Here is an 8,189-nt window from a genome sequence, read left to right as displayed (position 1 = left end):
CGGAGTAGTGTGAGTGACAGAGGAGAGCAGGCGGAGTGTCTGGAGAGAGGAATGAGTCTTGTCATTGCTCGGGGTAGGGGTTTGTTGATACTGAAGAAGGTCTGGCGTACCTGTTTCTTCAGGAATTCGTGGCGGGCTCCAATCAAAGGCGAGTGTCAGGTGAACACCTGGCGTTATTTCAGAACTTACCAAAGGTAGCCAGCACCAGCTGAGGTTCGTTTGAAGGTAATGTCCTAGACTGTATTTGGGATCTGGCTCTTCTTAGGTGTTAGCAGGTGTGTGGGGATCTAGGACAAAACTCAGAGAACAATTAACCTTGCTTCCCCCTTGAAGTGGGAGCATAGCTTTTTTGGCTTATTCAGAGGCAAAATATGAAACATGAGTAAATGGGACGTGGCAGGAAAACAGCAGAGAGGGGGCCTTTCTGAAATGGAGCCTCTACTTCAGCAACCATGCCCCTTCTCAGCACTGGCAAAGCCCAAACACGTTCGGCCCAGATACCCAAAGGAAGGGGCCGCGCCGGAGCAGGCAAAAAGAGGGTCCTTTCCTGACCATGTCCACTAGATGGCGCCCCAACACCGAGCCACAGAGCTCGGACCGCCGAGTGGGCGGCCCCCCAGCGGAGAGACACAGAGCAAGGCCCTCCCTCTCTCCTGGCCAGCCTTCCCAGGACCCGGCGTTGGGGGTTCCCACCCAGGTCTGAGCCTCGGCCTTCCTCGTGAGCGCTGCCCACCGACCCAGGTCCAAATCCTCCTCTGCTCTCCCCGCTCTCTAATCTCCCACCCCTTTCCCTGCCGCCCTCAAGGGTTGGACTCAAGGCGAGGAGGCTTCGCAGGACACCTGGGAGAGAATCTTCCTGCTTTCTCCTACAAATTGAGCAGTGCCCAGCACCTCCCAGTGCCTCCACAGCACTGCCTCTTCCCTTCGTTCCCTTCCTGAATTCCCCAGGCCCTCCCTGTCACTCCCACCTTCTCAGCTTCTGCCTGTCTTCTGAGGCAGGGACCATTAAGGCCGTTTCCACAGATTTGGTGATGCAAATACATGCAAATATATGCAAATCGCCATGTAAAGGAGGCTTGCCACTGTGGTTCTAAGTGGCTGTCACAGCTTCTCTGACACCTGTTCTGAGAGACAGCTGCCCTGCCCCCTCCTGCTCAGGCATCTATCTGCTATTTACCCCCCTTCTCTTCCAAAGCTGGCTTCTGGCCCCCTTTCCTTCAGGGACCCTGGGGGCTTCTGGTTACAAAGGACCCTTGGGGTCTTGTCTACAAACTCTCTAGAGGGGGCAAGGAGGGAACCACATCTTAAGGAGCACACACTTTGCCATCTGAAAATTACACCATTTCCTGCCTGTGTGGCCTTGGAAAAACAGCTTAATCTCTCTGAGCCTCAGTTTCATCATCAGTAGAATGGGAATAATGATAGTATTCCCTTCATAAGGCTGTTGTAAAGATTCCACACAATGCTACCTGTGAAGTTGCTTACCATGCTGCCTTTGAACATTAGCTCTTTACATTGTGATTATCACCAACCCCGCTGGTTATCCTATTCTCGGGGCTCAAGCTTGAAGACAAGGATACAGATGGACACAGCTCAGGCGTGTGCCCATGTGGCCTCATCCGTGTGCATGCATGTGCGTTCACGCGTGCACAGCTGACAGCCTCACGCACTGGCAGGGCACATGCGCGGGTACACACACATTCAGAAACACACACAGGAGGAGGCTGTGGGAGGTGGAATCTGACTCATCGAGACCAGAGCTGTGGGTGGTGCTTTTGTCCTGATTTCCGGGGCTCCATGCTCCATTTCGAACAAGGAAATCTATGGGGGATGGCACAGCCAAGCCTCTAACCGAAGCTCTTTGTGTGGGCCCTTTCTTGCACCAACCCCCTCCCCAGCTGGTCCCAACCCAACTCTGTCATCTAGGCTTTTTCTTCCTCTGACCTTGCCCTAAACGCCGCCAAGTCCCCGAGGGAAGAGTCCTTGACGTCATAGTGTAAGCCCTCGATGACATCATGGAGCAGGTGCTGCTGGCTCCCAGGAGCATGGCCCCAGGGCTTGGTGAGCATAGTGGGGAAGGAGGTCTGGGGGGCAAGCAGGTAGGCTCCAGTTCAGTTAAGTCCTGGTTTTGTGTGACCTTTGGTAGTTTCCTTAACCTCTGGGTCTCAGTTTCTTCACCAGTGAAACAAGGTGAGTCTTACCGAACTCAGAGTGTTTCTGTGTCTTTCCAGTGAGATAATGCACATAAACATGTCCTTTAGGGGTGCCTGCATGGCTCAGTCGTTGGGTGTCTGCTTTCTGCTCAGGTCATGATCCCAGGGTCCCAAGTCTGAGCCCCGCGTCAGGCTCCCTGGTCGGTGGGAAGCCTGCTTCTCCTTCTCCCACTCCTCCAGTTAGTGTTCCCTCTCTTGCTCTCTGTCAAATAAATAAATAGACAAATAAATAAATATGTCATTTATGTTCATACGTGGCCATCATTTTGGCTGATGCTTATCAAAGTCAGGGCACAACGTCTGGGCAGCCCCACCCCTAGCAGTTTTATCCCCTTGCCTGGAGCTGCCCCTCCTTCCCAGTCCTCAGGCTGGGAGGGAAGGAGGGTGGCAGTGTCACCTGCTACACGGGGTCTCAGAGGGCCACCTCCTAGGTTGGGCGTGGGTGGGGATGTCATACCTGTGTCTCAGGAGACTGGTTAGGCCAGCTCTTCTTCTCTCACAGGGAAATATTGGTCAAGATGGGACAGAGTTGAGAGTTCTTTCTTTGAAAGGAAACTGCCATTGACTATGCCATTGACTGTGCCCCTGGGATGTGCCAGCTACCGTGCTGGGTGCTGTTTCACGGGAGCTCTTTTCACCTTCCCAGCTGTCCTGTGAAATCACCACTAGCGTCCCTAGTGCATGAAACAAGAAGAAAATGAGTGACATGCCCAAGGACGCACAGTGGGTAAACAGAAGAGCTGGGAGGCAGGCGAACTCCCATTCCATGCTCTCTGCCTCACCACACCTATCAGTAGTTTTAACCCATTCACGTAGACTCCCTGGGCATGGCATTAGGGAGTATCAGTTCCCTGAATGTGCGGGGAGAAGGTTCTCTATTTCTTGGGTCAGTCTCTGGAGAGCCCTGTGGGCAATGTCAGAGCTGGTGTAAGCTAGTTAATATACTGGAAATGTCCCCAGGTGTCATACACTTGGCTCCCAGCCAGTGGTTACATGACATCAGGGAGGGGACACAGGTGCACGGGACACAGGTGCACGGAGGTAGGGGGTAGGCTGGGGGCAGCCTAGACACCTGCTGAAGGTTCAGTCCTATGCCAGTGGGTAGGTGGGTGGGGAGGGGGAAGCAGCAGATGGACAGGGTCAGGGTGGGAGCAGGGATGCTGAGTCGGCTCTGAAGCCCAAGGTGACTCGAGAATCTGCCAGGAAGAGGCAAGTGTGAAGGAGAAAAAAGGAAGGGAGGGGAGGGGAGCTGTAGTGGAGGAGAAACTGAGGCAGCCCATGGGGGAAGGACAACGGGGTCAGGGTGGTTGCCAGAAAATGGTTCAGTGTGCTGGTTCTGGGGTGAGATGACTCCCATGGCAAGAATGGTCCTTTAGTTTCCTCAGCTGCAAACCAGGGCACAAAGAGTGTGTACCCCAAGAACCTCCAGTTCTCTACCACCAGGACCTAAACTTCCTTCTGGCCTAACTGCCAAGAAATGAGCCACAGGGACCTGAATCACTGTTGGGCCAGCTTCAGAAGGCTCCAGAGGCCGGCGCCCCACCCCCGTCTAACCACATACTCATTTCTCAAAGCAATGGTCACCTTTTCTCAGACATGCAGAGTAGGGGCTCCAAGAATATTCATTGAAAAGATGAAGCAAACAATACATGTCAGTCGGCCCAGTATGTTGGTCAGTAACAGCACCTTAGCTGTTTTCATATCAGCAGATATTTCTGGAGCGTCCACTTATGCTTAGCCAAGAAGACCCTCCCCTCCCCTCCTGGTCTCACAGATCAGTGGGTAAAGAGTTCAAAGTGAATGGGGCGCCTGGGCGTCTCAGTAGGTTGTGTCTGCCTTTAGCTCAGGTCATGATCCCAGGGTCCTGGGATAGAGCCCCACATCGGGCTCCCTGCTCGGCAGGAGGCCTGCTTCTCCCTCCCCCACTCCCCTTGCTTGTGTTCCCTCTCTTGCTGTGTCTCCCCTTGTCAAATAAATAAATAAAATCTTTTTTTTTTTTTTTTTAAAGAGTTTAAGGTGGTGATGAGTGCTACCAGGGTGCCCTCAGGGGTGTCCCCAAACCAAGGCCCAGAAGAGAAGGTGGCCAAAGTTTGGAGGAAAAAAACGTGCGTGGTTAGGCTGGGTTGGGGAGCCAGCCCCTGGAGCCCTCTGAAGCAGGCCCTTCTCAGCCCCAGCAGTGATTAAGGTCCTTGTCCGGAAGAAAAAGCCCGTAATTAACAAGCTGACACTCACACAACCACATGTCGGCCCGCCCAAGTGCTGGGATAGCTGTCTGTCAGTTGTAGCTGCTGGTGGAATTTTTTAGACAGCTGGGCTCAAGCCGGGAAATGAATATAAGTTACATTTCTATGCATCGTTGTTCGTGGTGGTAAAAAAAATTAATCAGTGACATAGCTGTGACACATACTCATTTAAGAGTCTACAGAGAAATGTTCATTTGTCAGAGGCAGCAAAGAAGAGATTATGTGTCAGCCAGGGAGGGGTGAAATATTTATACAATGGCTAATAAACACCGGTGTGTAAGGGGGTCAATTGATTGTGTCAGTGGCCACATGACAAATACACCATTGAGCAGCCTTGGGCACTACCCTTGTGCCCGGGGGCTCCATTCTGATGACAAATACACAACGTGTTACTGTTAATGCTCCCCACCGACCACCTGCCCGGCCCTCTTTGCTGTCTGGGCAACCACAGATTACTAGGAAGCAGAATTCCCAGGGAAGCCGCCTACCCCCAAATTCATTAAGTTGAACTTGAAGTTGGTAAATTACTCCCCAACTGCCAAAACAGCTGCAAAAAAACCATTTCTTTGTGTATGTGCTGTTTTTTAAAACTTCATGTTTCTGAGTTTCAGAAGGCCCGGAAAATGACTGGCCTCATTCCCTGTCTCCACCCAGACCATATGGCAGCTCCCCTGATACACATTTCACCCTGTCCTGTGCCCCCATGGGCACAGTGCTCTTTCTGGGCCCGGACCCCCACTGCCATTGCCTAATGGGACAGGAATCTGGTCGAGACATTTGTCGTCCCCAGGCAAGAGGCCCCTGACTCACCTTCCTCTATGGAGTCACGAGAATGGCTATCAAACTTCCTGGAAGGAGAAAGACCTCCTATCAGCAATGACCACTACTCGTTTTTGAGCTCTGATCACCTGCCAGGCCCCAAGTGTCAAGCACTCTACATACATTATTTCATGGAATCTTACACAACCCTTGAGGGAGTTCTAATACTCAGTCCAGTATAACAAGAAAACCCAAACTTAGAGAAGTAGCTTGTCTAAGGCTCCCAATTACATAGATGGAGGTGGGATTCCAATCAGGTAGGACTCAGGAGCATGGCCTTCTTGGTCCTAGCTTGCCTGTTCGACCATGTTGGATCTATGCCTCTCATGGTTAACACCTGAAAATCTTAATCCCGGAGTTTAAACAATTCAGATTCTAAGTGATTCATTTATAGCCTAGAAGACTATAAACTTCTGGAGGCAGAGGCTGTGTCCCACACTCTTTACTCACCACATTCACTCCAGAAAAACCTGGCTGATTCTAACTCTCAACTGGGGAGGGCCATTCCCAAGCCCCAAAGTGCCCCCCACCATCCTCGCTGAAAACTGTGAGATTTGTCACTCCCTCCGAGGACGGAGAGAGGCCCCCTCTCCCCTCCTCTGCACCCTCCCCAAGCCTTGAGCCTGCTGTCTGCTGCTGCGATGCCCCTGTCATTCCTGTGAGGGCATCCAGCATCCAACATCTCATTTGATTTGGGATGGGATGCCACCCTGAGAAAACAGTTGCAGATGAAATTTCACACATATCTGTGAATGTGGAGATTATAGATAAGCACACGTTGCAGCTTGTTTTTACTTTTTAAAATGAAATTCCTCCCTTACAAAGTGGTACTCCCCCTTAGATTTCCCACTGCAGAACTGTTAATAATAGTAAGGATGATAATTTAGGTTGTATTTATTGTTTATTATATGCTAAGGGCTTTGTGGGTTATTTTGTATAATCCTCACAATCCCATTTTATAGAGGAGAAAACTAAGAACCAGAGAAATTAAGTAATTTGCCCAAGGACATATACAGCTGGTAGAAGCTGGGATTTGCAGCTCAGTGTCCCATCTGCAGAGCCTCTGGACTCTTATTGGTTAAGGCCTGAGTTCTCTCCTATTGCACAGAAGTGGTTCCACCCAGCCCAGACCATGGCTTCCGCCATATTGAAGAACTCTTTCTCCACAGCTGGTCTTGGGCATTTTGCCTTTGGGTCTTTGCAAAGCTGCTCCCATTGTCTAGAATGCTCTTCCTTATGCTTGCTCTCACATGGGTACCTCATTGAGGACCACTGTGGGGAAGCTTTGGCTCTCATATCTTACCCCATCCACAAACTGTCTCCCTACTCTGGCCTCCACAGTCTCTCCCAAGCTCAGCCAAGGGCGCTCTAGAAGCCTGCCCTCCCACATTCCCACAGCCTGCAGAGCTGGCTCCAAGTATCTAGGACAAAAAGTGACTGTAAAAGATCTCACACAAGAGTGGACCCTATCCCCAGTGCCAGACCCATTGTCTGCATGGCCTCCACAGCATACTTAACACAAGTCTGGTCAGATCCCTGCCCTGTCACATGCCCCCATCCAACAAAGCAACAGCCTCACCTCACCTCTGTCCTCCAGCCAAGCCCTCTCACTTATGGGGTCCCTGAACAGGTGCTGCTTTCTCTTGCCCCTGGCTCTTTCTGCTTGGAACATTCTTCCTTTTCTCTCTGCTGCCTGCCTGTTACTCATCTCTCAAGATTCTTTTTGGGTTCCCCTTCCTCCAGGAAGCCTTCTCAGATTTCTCTAGCTGGGGTAGCCCCTCCAGAGCAGGAGATGAGCCACTGACAACTGTGGCTTTCCTAATGCCACACACACAGGAAAGCCTCAATGAGTGTTTATCAAGTGAAAGTGTGAATGAATGACTGAGTGACCTGGGAGTGTATAGAACCATAGAAAATACAGATGCCCCTAAGAATCCCAGACCCCAGAGAGGAGATATTGGAGGTTCTGGGTCTGAGAAGGAGCCTCAGTTAAGCCAGGGAGAGCCTAAGAATGGGGTTAAAGTCAGATAGTTCAAACAGATCAGCATTATTCCCTGGATGTGAATAGCTTCTCTGAGCTTTGGCCACATCATCTGTAATGTGGGGGCTGATAAAATCACCAATATCATGAGGTTGTGTTGGGAATTAAATGGGATAACCCAATTCAAGTGGCATATATACACTCAACAGCTATCTGTTGTTGCTGCTGCTGTTGAAAAGCAGACTAGGCAGAAGAGCTGAAGGGGTGGGCTCCAGAAGCTCCTCCAGGATCCTGGGCCAAGGGATGATTAAGAGGAACCTGTATTGGGGGCTGTGTGACCTCAGACAAGATGCTTTCCTCTCTGAGTCTTGGTTTTCCCCTCTACAAAATAAGGACATTAATTTCCCTTCCAGTAACTACCCAATAGGATTACCGTGGGAGATCATATGAGATAATATACGTGAAAAAAGCACTAAAACATGTTCAGGATTTTATAAACGCAAGGGATTATGCTTATCTATAGGCAATTTGTAGGGACTTAATTATTAGTCCGTACTCACAGGCCCCGAAGCTTTGGCTCAGGCCTGTAAATGTTCCCTTGGCAGCCCCTTGGTAAAAGAGGGGCCCTGTAGAGAAACTGAGGCTAGGCTGTCAGCATGTGTTCAAAGGCCCTTGGTGGTAGAGGGCAGGGTGTGGGGAGGTGGCACTGAGATGGCATGGCGTTGGTTTTTTCATCCCAAGCCTAATTCCTGGTTCTAGGGCCTCCGTGCACTGTTGCGGAGGTGGGAGTCTGCAGGAAGGGAGAAGAAACCCCTTGGGTTCAGGTGTGAAGGGCTTCAGATGCTGCCAGGGGTGGCTCTTCTGGGTTTGCTCCTGGTGGCTCCTTAGGCTGGAGGAGCTGGAGGCAGGCAGCAGCTGGCAATGACTCGGCAT

The sequence above is a fragment of the Mustela nivalis genome (assembly GCF_964662115.1).
Source record: "Mustela nivalis genome assembly, chromosome: 3".
NCBI classification, from domain to species: Eukaryota; Metazoa; Chordata; class Mammalia; order Carnivora; family Mustelidae; genus Mustela; species Mustela nivalis.
The sequence above is the reverse complement of the archived record's forward strand: the minus strand, read 5'-3'. Positions refer to the sequence as shown.